The sequence below is a fragment of the Leuciscus leuciscus genome, assembly GCF_965113295.1.
Source record: "Leuciscus leuciscus genome assembly, chromosome: 3".
Lineage (NCBI taxonomy): Eukaryota > Metazoa > Chordata > Actinopteri > Cypriniformes > Leuciscidae > Leuciscus > Leuciscus leuciscus.
In genome coordinates this window covers 27367364-27384782 of record NC_138727.1, presented here as the reverse complement: position 1 = coordinate 27384782, position 17419 = coordinate 27367364, and positions in this window count along the sequence as shown.

The window sequence follows — 17419 nt, the reverse complement described above, 5'->3', positions numbered from 1 at the left end:
CAACATCAAGGAATTCCCCTTATTTATAAATTTTTTATTGAATCAACAATTCCCATTTACTGCGATTCTAAGATTCCTGTAAAATATTTATGACTGTTGAAACTTGGTCACCCAATCTTGTTCACCATTTTTTCTTAACACAAACTTATTTATCTGCAATGAAATACTTTTTCCACTCTTTCTTCAGGGATAACGAGATACAAATTTTAGACGTCTTCAGATATAAAATATAATATATTAATCACGTACAATTTTATTTATATTTATCTATGAATATATATTATTACATTTATTGATTAAATATATATTTATTATTTTAACTTATTTCATACTACAATAATCTACAAAGTTAATATCTTGAAACAATTGTTCCCTTTCAGTCGCTCACGTTCGACGTAACGTCGACGTGACGACGTAATTGGGATCACTTCAGGGAGCCCTATCAACTTCGAGTGTCTACAGAACGAGCCAATGAAAGTTGGCGTGCGTGAATCGCGTCACGCGCCCCCGCCCCGCCGCGCGGGTATAAACAGGAAGCGGGCGCACGCACACATTGTCTTTCACTTCGGAGCCGAGTTTCTGTGAGACTTTTTTGTCTATGAGAATCAGCCTTGAAGACTTCAAAGAGGATCGTCTCTCTCTGTTCCTGTGTTGGTGTGACGGCGCGATCAGCGGTGGCCGCGAGCATTGCAGCTCTCAACTGCTGTTTTCACAGCACTGTGTTTGTGTCTGTGTGTGTGTGTGTCGGCTCGGTGGGCGTTTCCCCTGTGTGTGCATTCACACTGCGGCTACCCCTGGGTGCCTCAACACAAAAAGAGAGTTCTAAATCCTTTTTTATTTTTTACTAAAAGAGCAACACAAGCGTGACCCTGCGTCTTTTTCAAGATGTCATTCCGCTTGTGTGTTTCTGGATGCCGTCGTTCCCTGGCGCCAGCAGATGGCCACAGCAGTTGCCTCTCGTGTTTGGGCATTCAACACGCTGAGGCAGCTTTTGTGGATAGTTCATGTTCCCATTACGGGAATATGACTATCGCAGCGCTGAGATCGAGACTCGCTTACCTCAAGGGAGGTGCAGTCCCCTCGCCTATGCCCCGATCTAGTGTCTATTCTGCCCCGCAGAATAGACCTACTTTGGCGCATGACCAGGGTGATCTGAGGATTACCGTGAGGGCTTCCCCGTCGAGTCATCCTCCGCGGGCCCCTCACGCCTCACAAGCGCTGTCGCCACTGGGGCCCCTTAGTGGACGCCTTGGTCCTTCTCCGGAACGACCAACCGTTTCCTTTGGGGCTCCGGCTGATGACCAGATGTCGATCGCAGCATCGGAGGGGGAGCTGTCCTCTGGAAATGACGACTCGGCTGCGTTGCCCCCCTCGGGGTGTGTAGCGTCGTCCGAGCCAGATCCAGAATGGACCGCTATGCTTTCCCGGGCCGCCGAGAAGGTCGGGCTTGCGTGGAATCCTCCACCACGTCCCGAACCTTCTCGGTTGGACGATTGGTTTCTTGGGGCGGGCCGTGCTGGTTCTCAGTGCGCCGCCCCGGTACCTTTCTTTCCGGAAGTGCATGAGGAGCTCTCTAGGACGTGGAAGGCACCGTATAGTGCCCGAAGCCGTTCTAGTGGCTCCTCACCCCTCGCCACCCTCGACGGCGGGGCAGCTAAGGGGTATGTGGATATCCCCCCAGTGGAGCGGGCCGTCGCGATGCAGCTGTGTCCGGCGTCCGCTTCCTCTTGGCGGGGTAATCCACGCCTCCCGTCTAAGGCCTGTAAGTTTTCGTCCGGCTTAACGGCGAAGGCTTATAAGGCCTGTGGACAGGCTGCTTCCGCCCTCCATGCCATGGCGCTCTTGCAGGTCCACCAGGCCCAGGCGCTCATGGACATGAACGAGGGTGGTTCTGACCCAGAGCTCCTCCGGGAGCTCCGTGTGGCAACCGACCTCGCCCTCCGGGCGACGAAGGAAACCGCACGTTCGGTTGGTCAGGCGATGTCCACTCTGGTGGTCCAGGAACGCCACCTTTGGCTCAACCTGGCGGATATGAGGGACACCGATAAATATCGGTTCCTGGATGCCCCTCTTTCCCAGGTTGGGTTGTTCGGCGACGCGGTCGAGAGCTTTGCCCAACAGTTCTCGGCCGCACAGAAGCAGACGGAGGCCATCCGGCACATCCTGCCCCTGCGGACCCCTGCTGCTCCCACCCGTCCGCCGGCCGCAGACCCTCCGTCTACTCGTCGCCGTGGTCGGCCTTCTGCGGCGTCCTCCGCTCCCGCTAAGCCCCAGCAGCAGCAGCCATCATCCAGGCCTCAGCGTGGAGCAAGCCGCAGGAAGCCGACCCCGCCCGTCCAGGCCGCTGCCAAACCAGGAGGCAAGCGACGGTGCAAACGACCCTGAGACGGGCGGCCCAGAGGTGGATCAAGTTGCTCTTCAGGAGATGGCGAAGGCGCCACTCCTTCCCCCGGTGGAGGGCCGGGCGGAGAGTCTTTTGTTTCTTTTTCTTTTTGTTCCGCCACTGACTCACGGGTCACCCACAATTTCAATAAAAGAGCAATTTCTGAAACCTCCGGGCCCCAAGAGGGCGCGCTTGGCAGTCGACGCCGCCGCCATGCCTTGTCACTCCCGAGCCCCTCTTTCATCGCCAGCAGGCAGCAGTGGCTGTGTACTGGACGCACTGACGCCTCCGCACACTCACTCTGCCCTTCGACGGAAGCAGGTATGTGCTGCACCACACACCCAGACCCCACTTCGGGCCGCTGTGCTGTCCGAGTCGGGTCCCTGCATTCCGCCGCGCTGCCCCACCCCGGGTACGTCTGTGGTGCCGTTGGTCCCGCTTGCTCGGTCTCTGGGAGCCTGGTTAATGCTTCCCAGCCCGTCTCGCTGGCTCATCCGTACCATCAGACTCGGCTATGCGATTCAGTTCGCCCGGCGCCCCCCTGCGTTCAAGGGCATTCTGTTCACCCGTGTTTTGGCGGACAATGCCCCGGTGCTCAGGTCAGAGATCGCAGTCCTACTGGCGAAGGATGCGATCGAGCCGGTCCCTCCAGCCGATATGAAGAGCGGCTTCTACAGCCCGTACTTCATTGTACCCAAGAAAGGTGGTGGGTTACGACCAATCTTGGACCTGCGCGTCCTGAACCGGTCCCTTCACAGGCTACCGTTCAAGATGCTTACGCAGAAACGCATTTTCAAATGCATCCGTCCCCAAGATTGGTTTGCAGCGATCGACCTGAAGGACGCGTACTTTCATGTCTCGATTCTCCCTCGACACAGACCGTTTCTCCGCTTTGCGTTCGAGGGACGGGCATATCAGTACAAGGTCTTACCCTTCGGGCTGGCCCTGTCGCCCCGCGTCTTCACGAAAGTCGCGGAGGCGGCCATTGCTCCCATGTGCGAGCGTGGTGTTCGCATCCTCAACTACCTCGACGACTGGCTTATTCTGGCCCAGTCGAGAGAGCAGTTGTGCGAACACAGGGACATGGTGCTCAGTCACCTCAGCCACCTAGGGCTTCGGGTCAACTGGGAAAAGAGCAAACTCACCCCCGGGCAGAGGATCTCTTTTCTCGGTATGGAGTTGGACTCGATCAGCATGACAGCGCGCCTCACCGAGGCCCGTGTCCAGTCAGTGTTGAACTGCGTGAGCACGCTCAAACGCAGAACAGCGGCACCACTGAAACTGTTTCAGAGGCTCCTGGGGCATATGGCATCTGCAGCCGCGGTTACGCCGCTCGGATTGCTTCATATGAGGCCGCTCCAACACTGGCTCCACGATCGAGTCCCGAGATGGGCGTGGCAGAGCGGCTCGTGCCGGGTCCAAGTAACTCCGCACTGTCGCCAAACTCTCAGCTTGTGGTCGGACCCTTCGTTCCTGCGGGCAGGTGTTCCCCTGGAACAAGTGTCCAGGCACTCTGTGGTCTCCACGGATGCCTCTACTACCGGCTGGGGGGCCACGTACAACGGGCATGCAGCTTCAGGTCTGTGGACGGGGCCTCAACTGCATTGGCACATCAACTGCCTCGAGTTGTTAGCAGTACGTCTTGCATTGAGCCGTTTCAAAACGCTGCTACTAGGCAAGCATGTACTGGTCCGTACGGACAGCACTGCGACCGTTGCGTACATCAACCGCCAAGGTGGTCTACGCTCCCGCCGCATGTCACAACTCGCCCGCCATCTCCTCCTCTGGAGTCAGAAGCATCTGAGGTCGCTTCGTGCCGTTTACATTCCGGGCCTGCTCAACCGTGCAGCCGACGAGCTCTCACGGCAGCAGGTGCTACCGGGAGAATGGCGACTCCATCCCCAGGTGGTCCAGCTGATTTTCAGGCGCTTCGGGACCGCTCAGGTAGATCTGTTTGCCGCCCCGGACACGTCTCATTGCCAGTTGTTCTATTCTCTGACCGAGGGGACCCTCGGCACGGATGCTCTGGCACACAGCTGGCCCCGGGGCCTTCGCAAGTATGCGTTTCCCCCAGTGAGCCTTCTTGCACAGACCTTGTGCAAAGTCAGGGAGGACGAGGAGCAGGTCTTGTTAGTTGCGCCGTATTGGCCCAACCGGACCTGGTTCCCGGAACTAGTGCTCCTCGCGACAGCCCCTCCCTGGCCCATCCCTCTGAGAGAGGACCTGCTCTCTCAGAGACGGGGCACCCTATGGCACCCGCGTCCAGACCTCTGGAAACTCCATGTCTGGTCCCTGGACGGGACGCGGAGGTTCTAAGTGACCTACCCCCTGCGGTAGTTGACACCATCACTTCCGCTAGAGCCCCCTCTACGAGGCGCCTCTATGCATTAAAGTGGAACCTGTTCGTTGACTGGTGCTCCTCTCATGAGGAGAACCCCCGATCTTGCTCGATCAGAGCCGTGCTTTCCTTCCTGCAAGAAGGGCTGGAGCGAAGGCTGTCTCCCTCCACCCTTAAAGTGTATGTTGCCGCTATTGCCGCACATCACGATGCTGTTGATGGTAAGTCTTTGGGAAAGCATGACCTGATCGTCAGGTTCCTGAGGGGAGCGAGGAGACTGAATCCTCCTCGCCCACTCTCTATACCCTCTTGGGACTTGTCTCTGGTCCTTTCGGCACTTCAGAGACCACCCTTTGAGCCTCTGCAATCAGCTGAGTTAAAAATTCTGTCCTGTAAGACAGTACTCCTGGTTGCATTGGCCTCTATCAAGAGGGTAGGGGACCTGCATGCATTTTCGGTCGACGAATCGTGCCTAGAATTCGGCCCGGATAACTCTCACGTCATCCTGAGACCCCGGCCCGGATACGTGCCCAAGGTTCCTACCACTCCCTTCCGGGACCAGGTAGTGAACCTGCAAGCGCTGCCTTCGGAGGAGGCAGACCCAGCCCTGGCTTTTCTCTGTCCCGTTCGCGCTCTGCGTCTGTACGTGGACAGAACGCAAAGCCTCAGGACCTCAGATCAGCTCTTCGTCTGTTACGGAGGCCAGCAGAAAGGGAAGGCTGTCTCCAAGCAGAGGATGGCCCACTGGATAGTGGATGCCATCGCCTTGGCTTACGAAGCCCAAGGCGTGCCCTGCCCGCCTGGGTTGAAAGCCCACTCCACTAGGAGTGTCGCTTCTTCCTGGGCGCTGGCTCACGGCGCCTCGCTGACAGACATCTGTAGAGCTGCGGGCTGGGCGACACCTAACACGTTCGCTAGGTTTTATAGCTAACGTGTTGAGCCGGTTTCTTCCTGTGTGCTCGCTTCTACTAGCCGGTAACACCGAAGTTCCCGCTCTAGTGTCGGCTTGCTGCGCCACTCCCTTCCAAGGAACGGATACGTGCGCTTTTTACTCCAGTCAAGTTCCCCATTGGCGAATCCTGTGAGTTCCTCCGCACCCCTTCGGCAGTCGGACGTTGCGGAGCGTCCGACGCCAGGCCTAGTGCTCGTATGCTTGTGTAACTTGTGCTAGGCTGGGTTCCATATGTGGTGATCCCTGCGGCGATCCCATATGTGTATTCTTCCACGACCAGCTCCCTGCGGTGAGCCCGTGTCTTCCCTTGGCAGAGTCTGCTCTGCCGTCACTGTCCGGTGTGTCTCCCCCTTTGGTGGAGCCACCCCAGTGACATTCCATATGTCGCACTGCCCCTTCGGCCAGTCCATATGTGTATTCTCCACATGTTACCTCCCTTCGGGCAGGATGTGGCTCCGCAGCGTTCTTTCCCCTGGAGAGGTACGCTTTCCCAGTGTTATCCAAGAGTTCCGCTGTGTGGGGTATAATGGAACAGCAGTTGAACTCCCTCTACGCAGGTCTTCCGCCCCAGCAGTTGGGGGTCTGAGAGTCTTGCGTAGGGCGCTGGATGTGGCAGCAACCATGGCGTTTTCCATGGGATCCCAATTACGTCGTCACGTCGACGTTACGTCGAACGTGAGCGACTGAAAGGGAACGTCTCGGTTACTGATGTAACCCTCGTTCCCTGAAGGAGGGAACGGGAGACGTAACGTCCCGTCGCCACCGTTGCTGACCATCGCTGCATGGCCGACACAAATCTCGGCTCCTCAGCGAAAAACAATGTGTGCGTGCGCCCGCTTCCTGTTTATACCCGCGCGGCGGGGCGGGGGCGCGTGACGCGATTCACGCACGCCAACTTTCATTGGCTCGTTCTGTAGACACTCGAAGTTGATAGGGCTCCCTGAAGTGATCCCAATTACGTCGTCACGTCGACGTTACGTCTCCCGTTCCCTCCTTCAGGGAACGAGGGTTACATCAGTAACCGAGACGTTTTCCTTTACTAGCCTATTTCCTTTCATTTTAATACACACCATTTATACATGTCCCGAAAATTCATTCACACATTCTTTGTCCCTTTCAAGTGACCAGGGTCGGGGGGTCACTATTTTTAACCACTGGCACCCAGAGCCCACACATCCACACACACAAATATTTACTCAACTCCCTGTCAGTTCTACTTCACTGCTATACTTCCATGACACAGTGAAAAACAATACTTTTAAAACTCCTATTTCATAAACCTCTGTGATTCACTTCCTCAACACAACAGAGTGAAATAAGACCTAGCTTACCTAATCAGACCTTGCCAAAACTGTTTAACAAAACGATAATTGTAAGCTAAACTTCTTCTGTGCACATGCTATACTTGTATCATTCAATGCCCACTTACAAGTAAACACAGATCAATAACTGATATCCTTATCAGTACGCTTGTCATCCTCAAGGCCCTCTTGACAAGTAAACACAAATCAATAACTGATATCCTTATCAGTAAATACAAATCCTCTGTGTGCATGCTTTTTGCTTATCATCCATCAAGGCCTCTTGATAAGCAAACACAGATCCTTACATATGTACGACACAACCCTTAGCGTCAAATTAGCAGCACCAGTATTCATACAATCCACTGAGGAATATATAAGCACTGGCAAACACTACTGGGAGCTCCCCCACGCTATTACCATATCATCAAAGACAATGCATGCAATCATTTCTGGAATCAGAGACCCCATGCCAATATTTTTCTTTTAAGTTTTTTTAAATTTGGAGAAGCTTTTCTTACCACTTCCGGGCCACTGGTGACCAACACATACTTTAAACAAAAGCAAAAAATGCTCACCTGAAAGTACAGTGACCACTGTTGTCTGTTTCAGTCACCAGTGATGCCATTAGTGGTTCCTTCAGCTCCTAAGCCAAGTCCCATCTGGGGTGCCATTTGTTGTGGTTTAAATCTTTTTGGGAAATCACTTCTCAGAGATCTTTGATGCCAGAAATATTAGACTTTATTTCACAAACAAAGTCTGAACGCCCTTCTGCAAAAAGACACTCCAGATCAGTGGCAAGCTTCTCACATATACAGCGGGGGAAATAAGTATTGAACACGTCATCATTTTTCTCAGTAAATATATTTCCAAAGGTGCTATTGACATGAAATGTTCACCAGATGTTGGTAACAACCCAAGTAAGCCATACATACAAAGAAACAAACAAAAATAAGTTCAGAAATTAAGTTATGTGTAATCATGTGAAATGACACAGGGAGAAAGTATTGAACACATGAAGAAAGGGAGGCGCAAAAAGGCATGGAAAGCCAAGACAACTGCTGAAAACTTACAGTAATTAAAAAGCAATCCAGCCCCCTGTCAGTGGAAATTAATAACAGCTGGTTCAGTCCCAAATGATGGCCTACAAAAAGGTCTCATTGCCAAGGTGTCACTCAAGACACATCTCATGATGGGTAAAAGCAAAGAGCTGTCTCAAGACCTTCGCAACCTAATTGTTGTAAAACATAATGATGGCATTTGTTATAGGCGCCATTCTAAGCTTCTGAAAGGTCCAGTGAGCACTTTTGGGGCCATAATACGGAAGTGGAAAGACAATCATTTCAACATAAATTTGCCTCGACTAGTGCTCCTCGCAAGATTTCTGATAGAGGAGTGAAAAGAATAATCAGAAGAGTTGTCCAAGAGCCAAGGATCACTTGTGGAGAGCTTCAAAGAGACCTGCAGATAGCAGGTACTGTTGTCTCAAAGAAAACAGTAAGTAATGCACTCCACCGCCATGGCCTGTATGCACGCTCACCACGCAAGACTCCATTACTGAAAAAAAAGCATGTTGAAGCTCATTTAAAGTTTGCTGCACAACATTTGGAAAAGCCAGTGAAATACTGGGAGAATATAGTGTGGTCACATGAGAGCAAAATTGAACTGTTTGGATGCCATAATACACACCATATTTGGAGGAGAAATGGCAGTGCACATTACCCTAAAAACACCATACAACTTGGTGTTGGCTCTTGGACAACTCTTCTGATTATTCTTTTCACTCCTCTATCAAAAAATCTTGCGAGGAGCACTGGTCGAGGCAAATTTATGGTGAAATTATTGTCCTTCCACTTCCGTATTATGGCCCCAAAAGTGCTCACTGGACCATTCAGAAGCTTAGAATGGCGCCTATAACCAATGCCATCATTATGTTTTGCAACAATTAGGTTGCGAAGGTCTTGAGACAGCTCTTTGCTTTTACCCATCATGAGATGTGTCTTGTGTGACACCTTCATCATCACTTTATTTATAAAGCGCTTTCACATCAGCAGCAGCTGAACAAAGTGCTGTACATAAGGGCAACAAATAAAAACATCAACCAAAACACAGTCACAATATCATAAAAATAATAAACTAGGGGTGAAAGATCTAACCCAATAAAACTATATCAAAACAAGATAGTTAAGAACAAATACTAACAGATAGGATCAAGTCTCAGTTTGGGTTGAAGGCCAAAGTGTAAAAGTGAGTTTTAAGAAGAGTTTTAAAATTCGGTAATGAGGAAGCCTGACGAATGGTTAAAGGTAAGGCATTCCATAACTTGGGAGCACAAACAGAGAAGGCCCTGTCCCCTCTGAGCTTCCGCTTGGATCCAGGGACCACCAGGAGCAGCTGGTCAGCCGACCGGAGGGACCGGGAAGGAGTGTAACGGTTGAGTAACTGAGTTAAATAAGGTGGGGCAAGACCATTTAAAACTTTAAAAGTAAACAACAAGATTTTAAAATGGACTCTAAAATGCACAGGCAGCCAGTGGAGTGAAGCCAGGACGGGAGTGATGTGTTCTCTCTTCCGGGTTCCGGTTAAAACCTGTGCAGCGGCGTTTTGAACCAGCTGCAGACGTGCGAGTAAAGATTGACTGAGTCCAAAATAAAGGGAGTTACAGTAATCCAGCCGTAAAGAAATAAAGGCATGGATTACGGTTTCTAACTGCTGCCTGGAAAGAAAAGGTTTCACCTTTGCCAGTTTCCTTAGGTGATAAAAACTTGATTTAACTGTGGCGTTGATTTGGCTGTCCAGTTTAAAATCACTATCCAATCTAAAACCAAGATTTAAAACTGTGGGTTTAAGATACAAGGCTAGAGGACCCAGCTCAACAGGAAGGGTCTCACATGAGCCACCAGGTCCAAACATTATCACCTCTGTTTTCTTTTCATTAAAATTTTAAAAGTTTAAGGCCATCCATGCTTTAATATCCTCCAGACATGCTAAAAGAGGTGTAATTGAACAGGTGTCATGTCGCTTTAAGGGTACATAAATCTGGCAGTCGTCTGCATAACAATGAAAAGAGATACCATGTTTTCTAAGAATAGACCCAAAAGGAAGCAGATATAATGAAAAAAGCAAGGGACCTAAAATTTAACCCTGGGGAACACCACATGACAGCGGAGCAGGGCGGGATTCAAATTCAGCCATTTTATCATGAAATGTTCTGTCAGACAGGTATGATCTAAACCACTCAAGGACAGTGCCACAGAGGCCTACTTGGTGCTGTAACCGTGAGATTAAAATGCTGTGGTCTACAGTATCAAAGGCAGCAGTAAGGTCCAACAGGACCAGGATTACGTTGTTACTGGAGTCGCATGCCAAGAGGATGTCATTGCAAACCTTCAGCAATGCTGACTCCGTGCTGTGTAGTGATTTAAATCCAGATTGAAAGATCTCTAATAAACCCTGCTCATCAAGAAAAGACTTTAGTTGTAAATACACAATTTTCTCCAAGATTTTAGATACAAATGGGAGCTTGGATATTGGCCTAAAATTATTCAGCACAGTAGGATCTAAACCAGGTTTCTTTATCAGGGGTGTCACTACAGCATGCTTGAAATCTGCAGGAACCACACCGGATGACAAGCTACCATTTACAATAGCAAGTACCCAGTACCAAATAGTGAGAAAAACTTCTCTGAACAACCGTGGTGGGAGAGCATCACAGGGAGAGCCAGAAGGCTTAATATGAGCAACCACATCCTTCAAGTGTGATAGCGTCACAGGCTCAAATTGATTAAAAGCAACAGGGCAAGCAACACAAACAGAAACAGAGGGATCAGAAACAGAAAGAGTGGTGAGAGCCCTCGCAGAGGCGACCTTATCAATAAAAAACTGCATAAAATGATTACACAGTTCAGTAGAGAATTCCAAACCAGCAGTTTGTGGAGCGTTAAAAAGAGAGTCAATAGTACTAAAAAGCATTCGTGGATTCTGGGCGTGAGATGAAATAATATTAGAAAAATACTCTTTTTTAGCCTCTTTAACAGCATTCTGGTAATTTCGCCAGCAATCTTTAAAAATCTGAAAGGACACTTGCAGTTTATCTGTTTTCCACTTACGCTCAGCTCTGCGACATTCCTGTCTGACAGCTCGAGTCCCGGCATTAAACCAGAGTTCAGGTTTAGTTCTGGTTTGCATGACCTTTAATGGAGCCACAGAGTCCAGGACAGTTTTACAGGAAGAGTGGAGCCAGGTACTGAGCTCCTGGACATCAATCATGTCAGGAGGGCAGAGCTGGTCAAAAGCCATGGAGAACTGAGTGGCAGTGGAGGGGTTAATAATCCGATAGCTCCGTGCAGGCGCGGGAGTTTTGATCACAGCACGGGCAAATACAGTCTCAAATGTCACAGGCATATGATCAGAAAATACAGCATCGTGTGTCTCTAGGTTTAACACAGGCAAACCGTAAGACAGAACTAAATCTAAAGTGTGTCCTTTTTCATGTGTAATTGTACGTACAGACTGTGTCAGATTAAAAGCATCAATCAAGGATAAAAACTCAGTTACCAATGGTTTACCAGGGCAACATACGTGTATGTTAAAATCACCAACAATAAGAACATGTTCATAATTAGTCAGGATATCGGCCATGAATTCAGAGAAATCAGCAATAAAATCCTTATTGTATTTAGGCGGGCGGTAAATAACGGCACATAGTACCGGATCAGAACGACCCACCTCAAAAGAAGTTAGCTCAAAGGTGGTGAAAGAGGATTGCTGAACGTGCTGTTTACATTTAAACATTTTTTTGAAAACCGCTGCCGTTCCTCCTCCGCGACCTGATGTTCGTGGTGTATTAAAAAAGCAGCAATCCGCTGGTAAAAGTTCCAACAGGGCGCACGACTCACCCACATTCAGCCACGTCTCTGTAATACAGAGAAAGTCCAGATCATAGGAGCAAAAGAAATCCTTAAGAATAAAGGATTTATTGGCCAGCGATCGAGCGTTAACCAGGCCAACCCTGGCCGGAGCAGGAGCGGGGGCTTTAGCCGATGGGGGAGCACGACACAACGAGCGAAGGTTTCCCGGATTCACACCGCGATGGTTGAGCCTGGAAGGACATGGGTGGGGCTGGACCAACGCATCCACGCTGACAGGTACCAGGCAGGCATCCATCGGATCCAGCAGGCGTAATGGTATGAACATGCCGGGAAATAATCCACACACTGGCCGAGAAGTATACGAATTCTTAAGGCGGATCTTCAGCTTTACCAGCCGTCCGCTTCGGGTGCCGCGGCGGCGACGTCTCCTCCTGGAAGCAAATACCGGGACCCGGCTCAGGTCAGTTGGAATTTCAGAGAGAAACGGGGGCCATATTTTTTCTCCTCCATTATCAAATGTAAGCACATCTTTAACATGGAACCTTAGATTTAAAAGAGTTTGGCGATCATACACCAACGTTGACTTGATCTCAAAATGATCAAGGCCAAAAATCAATAAAACTAAGAAAAGCAAAGAGAGTGACAGACGGCCAGCCAAACACACCGGCGCCACCTTGGCAATGAGACCTTTTTGTAGGCCATCATTTGGGACTGAACCAGCTGTTATTAATTTCCACTGACAGGGGGCTGGATTGCTTTTTAATTACTGTAAGTTTTCAGCAGTTGTCTTGGCTTTCCATGCCTTTTTGCGCCTCCCTTTCTTCATGTGTTCAATACTTTTTCCCTGTGTCATTTCACATGATTACACATAACTTAATTTCTGAACTTATTTTTGTTTGTTTCTTTGTATGTATGGCTTACTTGGGTTGTTACCAACATCTGGTGAAAATTTCATGTCAATAGCACCTTTGGAAATATATTTACTGAGAAAAATGATGACGTGTTCAATACTTATTTCCCCCGCTGTATGCGTACATCCCTTCCAAAAATGTTAATACATTCTTGAAGACTCAAATTTCATCATTTAATGTTTTTAGTATTATTATTACTCTTTATTAATATTCATAATCAGTAGTATTATGTATCTGTGTTATAATTTTTATATACATTTATAATCATTTGTAATCATTGTATTTTGTGAATCATGGAGAAGAGACTTTGGGTGAGTGCGTGTTGAAGTTAGACTGAAATGTATGTGCAGTGTTTTCACCGAGCATAGTATAAGGAGATACATTCATATGTTAATGGAAACCACATGTTTCTCTGGTGATGTACTGTTTTAGTCACATTATAATCATGTGTCTCACATCATGTGTTTTTCTGATAATGCAGTTTTCTGGTCAACATATACAATAACTGATAGTCTTTGTCTACGGCAGAGAGATGCTAATGGTATAAAAACCAAGCCCTTCTGTCTGAAAATCAGGAAGAGATGGAAAGGCTGCTGAATCAAGACCTTCGTTTTATCCATTGTCTCTTCTTCCTATGTCTTATATAAAATAAATAAGAGATCTCTTGGCAAAATCACTGGTGTCTGTTTCCATGAAATCAAACAACAGGGGAAAACAAGATTTTTAAATCTACAATTCTATAGATATTTTGAGAAATATTTTGTACCATGTGACATTACTGAAATAGAATTCTCTGTTGCATCAGCCTTCCTTTAAGCCCCCACAGAGGAAATAATAGTGTACAAATATATAGCTAAATTTAATATTTTCTAAATAATACAATTTTCAACATAAGTTACTATAAATTTAATGGTACATTTTTTACAGTACCTTGAAATTAATAACTGGCTCAGTGAGTGTCAACACGGTTTTCGTGCTAAGAGATCATCTCGGTTACATATGTAACCCTCGTTCCCTGAGTAGGGAACGGAGACGTTACGTCAGTGACGACGAAATGGGGTTTCGCTTATGTAAGAAAAAATGAAGTGGACGTCGAAGATCTCAAAAAAGGAAGTTTATTACAGCATAGTAGTGGCAAGGTACACGAAGCACCTTGGGTTCACCGGCGTCAGAATGAACCCCGAACATACCCCATCCTAAACCTTTTATCCTGGTCTTAATGTAAATGAAGTTGCTCTTCTTGCAACAGCTGTGGTCTGTATGTTAATGAAATTGAGACACCCCATGGTCCCTAGTGTCCCACAGAAGGTTCTCTGTTATTCTTTCAAATAAGAACAGCCAAAGGTTAAAGTGATAAGATTGTTTGAAGTCCCTTTAATCAAGATGGTTCTCGATTGCCCTCAGTCACTCCCAAGCTATAGGTGACACCTGTGCCTCTGTGATACTATTTTCATATTACTGAGATTGGATGTAATCGTCTCTATATGATAATTAAGCTCTTTTAAGTGAAGGAACATTTTGATATATATATATATATTGGAGTTGAAGTGGTTTGGAACAGACCATAATTTCTTATAGACCCCCATTTGATGCTCTTGGCCCAAAGTAGCATCACAACCACTCCCTTTTCATAGATAACACCTCCCGAAACCTGGTGGGCAGGTGCCCCAGTGGCGGTGTAGCCCGTGGCTTAGGTCGTTCCCATCTATGGCCATCAGAGAATCTTACCCGTCATAGGGTCAAACACCTCCTGCACACTGAGTTATGGCTCTACTTCACTTGAGCAGAATTATCATATTTTGTGTTTAAGAAAGAAAATCTTTTTTTTTTTTTTTTTTTTTTTTTTTTAAGAGGTAATAAAAACCATCATATCCAATTGGAACATTCAATATTGATCATAGAATTATCTTCAATCTTACGTCTCAACATGGAACAAATAACATTATGCATTGGCAAATAATAAGAAAGATACATACAGCCATTTTAAATGTGACATTCCAAATTGAACCAGAATAGGGCATATCTCAAAGTGTCCATCAAGCATTTGTTTTCTTTCTTCAAGGCCTTGTTGGGCTCTCACAATGTCTCAATCTTTCCTTTGCCTCAGTGATATTAGCATATTGTTTAGTTTTGATAACTCAAACTATCAACAATCAATAGACAATAAAATGTGCGTGTGTGTACTGTGCACGTGTGTGTTTGTGTCCATTTTCTCCATGTGGACATCCTTTATCCACTTGTTTTCCCTCTGTGGAAAGACTGTTGTCCATAGTCTCAGAAATGGTTTGTTTCTGAAATCTCCTTTTCTTTCTCTTCTCATTGTCCATTCTTTTCCACTTGGACCATAAGTCCTTCTAGAAGAAGCAGTCACTGGTGTTGTTCGAGTCTGTGCCTCTTCATCAGTTCCATCCATCCCATGGTGGGTTTTCAGGGTTTTTAGGTCTTTTAGGCCTGCAGTTCATGATCTTGCAGGTCTGGAAATCTCTGTATTCTGTCATTTTTCATGAGAAAATCCCCTGGCTCCACTGGTTCTACAGTACTTCCTTCTCGTCCTTCAAACGACCATGTCATGTTTCTACATGAGGTTACTCCTTTCAGGCAAACATCTTTATGCTTATATCTGAAATGATAATCAAAAAGAAGTTGCCCCCCCTTTTCCCCACAATCATCTTTTCACATTCAAAACATTAAAGTCAAAGGTTTAATCAAATAAACATCAAACATTATTAATGTCATAAAATTTCACTTTACAAATAAAAAATCATAAAGAATCACATCAAAGAATCAAAGAATCATAAAGAATCACCCCCATTTTGATAGTAAACCTTTCTCTACAATGTGTTACTATCAAAAACTTATTCTAATTTGCATCAGCATTTGCTTGTGACTGAGCTACAGTCATGTTGCTGGTGCAGTGATATATTTGACAAGGTGTGAATGACTTCTTTATTTCCTTTCAACAGTGCCAACTTGGTTTCTAAATTGCCAATTTTCTTAAGCAAACAACGATAGTCCATCTTTCTTTTGTGTGAAAATTGACACTGTCTTGCCTTGTGCCCCATCATTCCACAAGCAAAACAAACAACTTCCTGATCTTCCTTTCTTTTCTCCAAACAATGCCTTGCAATGTGACCATCCTTTCCACATGCATGACAGACAAAGTTTTGAAGAGGTCTCTCACTGTCTTGACAATGTCTAGCAATGTGACCAGCTTTTCCACATGCATAGCAAAGAATAACACCTTCTGAATTTATTCTTGCAAATCTCCTTGGTCCCTGATAGAAACCATTAGGCAATGTAATAGAACATTCTCTCTCGCCAAAGGCAGCAACTGGATGTCTAGATTTGGCAGCTTTCATTTGACTATTTGCATGAACATTATTGTTGTAAAACTGTGTCATTTTAGCAATAATGTCATTATATTCAGATAGTGGTGTCACATGCATTGTCACAGCAGACCGGGTGAGTTTGTCACATTTGTTAATCAAGGCAGACTTGAAACTGACATCATTCTTAGTAATATCAGGATTGCCTTAGAAGCCTATCACCTTCGAGTATTACAAAACGAACCAATGTCAAGGAAATGCCATGGGTCTGCGGAATTTGCATAGCGTAACTCCACCCCACCGTGTGGGTATATAAGGAAGTACGCTGGCAACATGCAGATATGTTTTCCTGCTGAGGAGCCGAGACTGAACTCTGGCGTTTCCAGTGGTACAGCGGAAGTGGCTGGGAGACGTAACATCTCCGTTCCCTACTCAGGGTATGAGGGTTACATACGTAACCGAGACGTTCCCTTTCGTGGTCACTACGAGTTACGTTAGTGCCGACGAAATGGGGTTCCCAGTCTAATCACGCCACCTCAGCTGTCTTCCAGTGCCCTGCGTAAGTCTGAGCTCCCTGTCGTGAGGCTAGCCCGGACGAAGGACTCCTACTTAACACAGGAATACCAAGGTACACTGGGAAGCATATCTCAGTGGAAATATGCAATCCATGCCTGCCCGAAGGGCGGGGGGGGGACTTACAGAATACACATATGACCCGGGAGGGGGATGAATATGGAAAACACTGGGGTGTCCAGCCTGCAGGGTGGAATGTTTCAACCCCAGGGGTGGCAAGGTGGCTTGCCAAGGGAAAGACACATGCTCGAGGGAGGCTTACAGTGGAAATACACATGTGGGGGTCGCCCAAAGGGGGAACCAAGCACATGGAGGCACCTAGCCAACGCGAAAGTTGCCGGTGGCATAACTCTGGCGTTGACGTCAACAGAGCTGGAGGAACTCTGGGCTTCTCGGGGAAGCTCACCTGAGGAGAATATTGCACGTATCCAGTCTGTGGAGAGGAATGGCGAGCAAGCGAAGACACCTGAGCAGAACCTAGTTACCGACTAGTTGAAGCGAGTACACGGGAGGAAACTGGCTCCACTCTGAGATTGTAGAATCTCGCGAATGTGTTAGGTGTCGCCCAGCCTGCAGCTCTGCAGATGTCTGTTAGCGAGGCTCCATGCGCTAGAGCCCAAGAGGAAGCCACACTCCTTGGGAGTGGGCCTTCACACCAAGGGGGCACGGTCGACCTTGCTGCTGGTATGCCAAGGCAACTGGTATGCCAAGGCGTCCACTATCCAGTGAGACAACCTTTGCTTGGAGAGAGCCTTTCCCTTCAG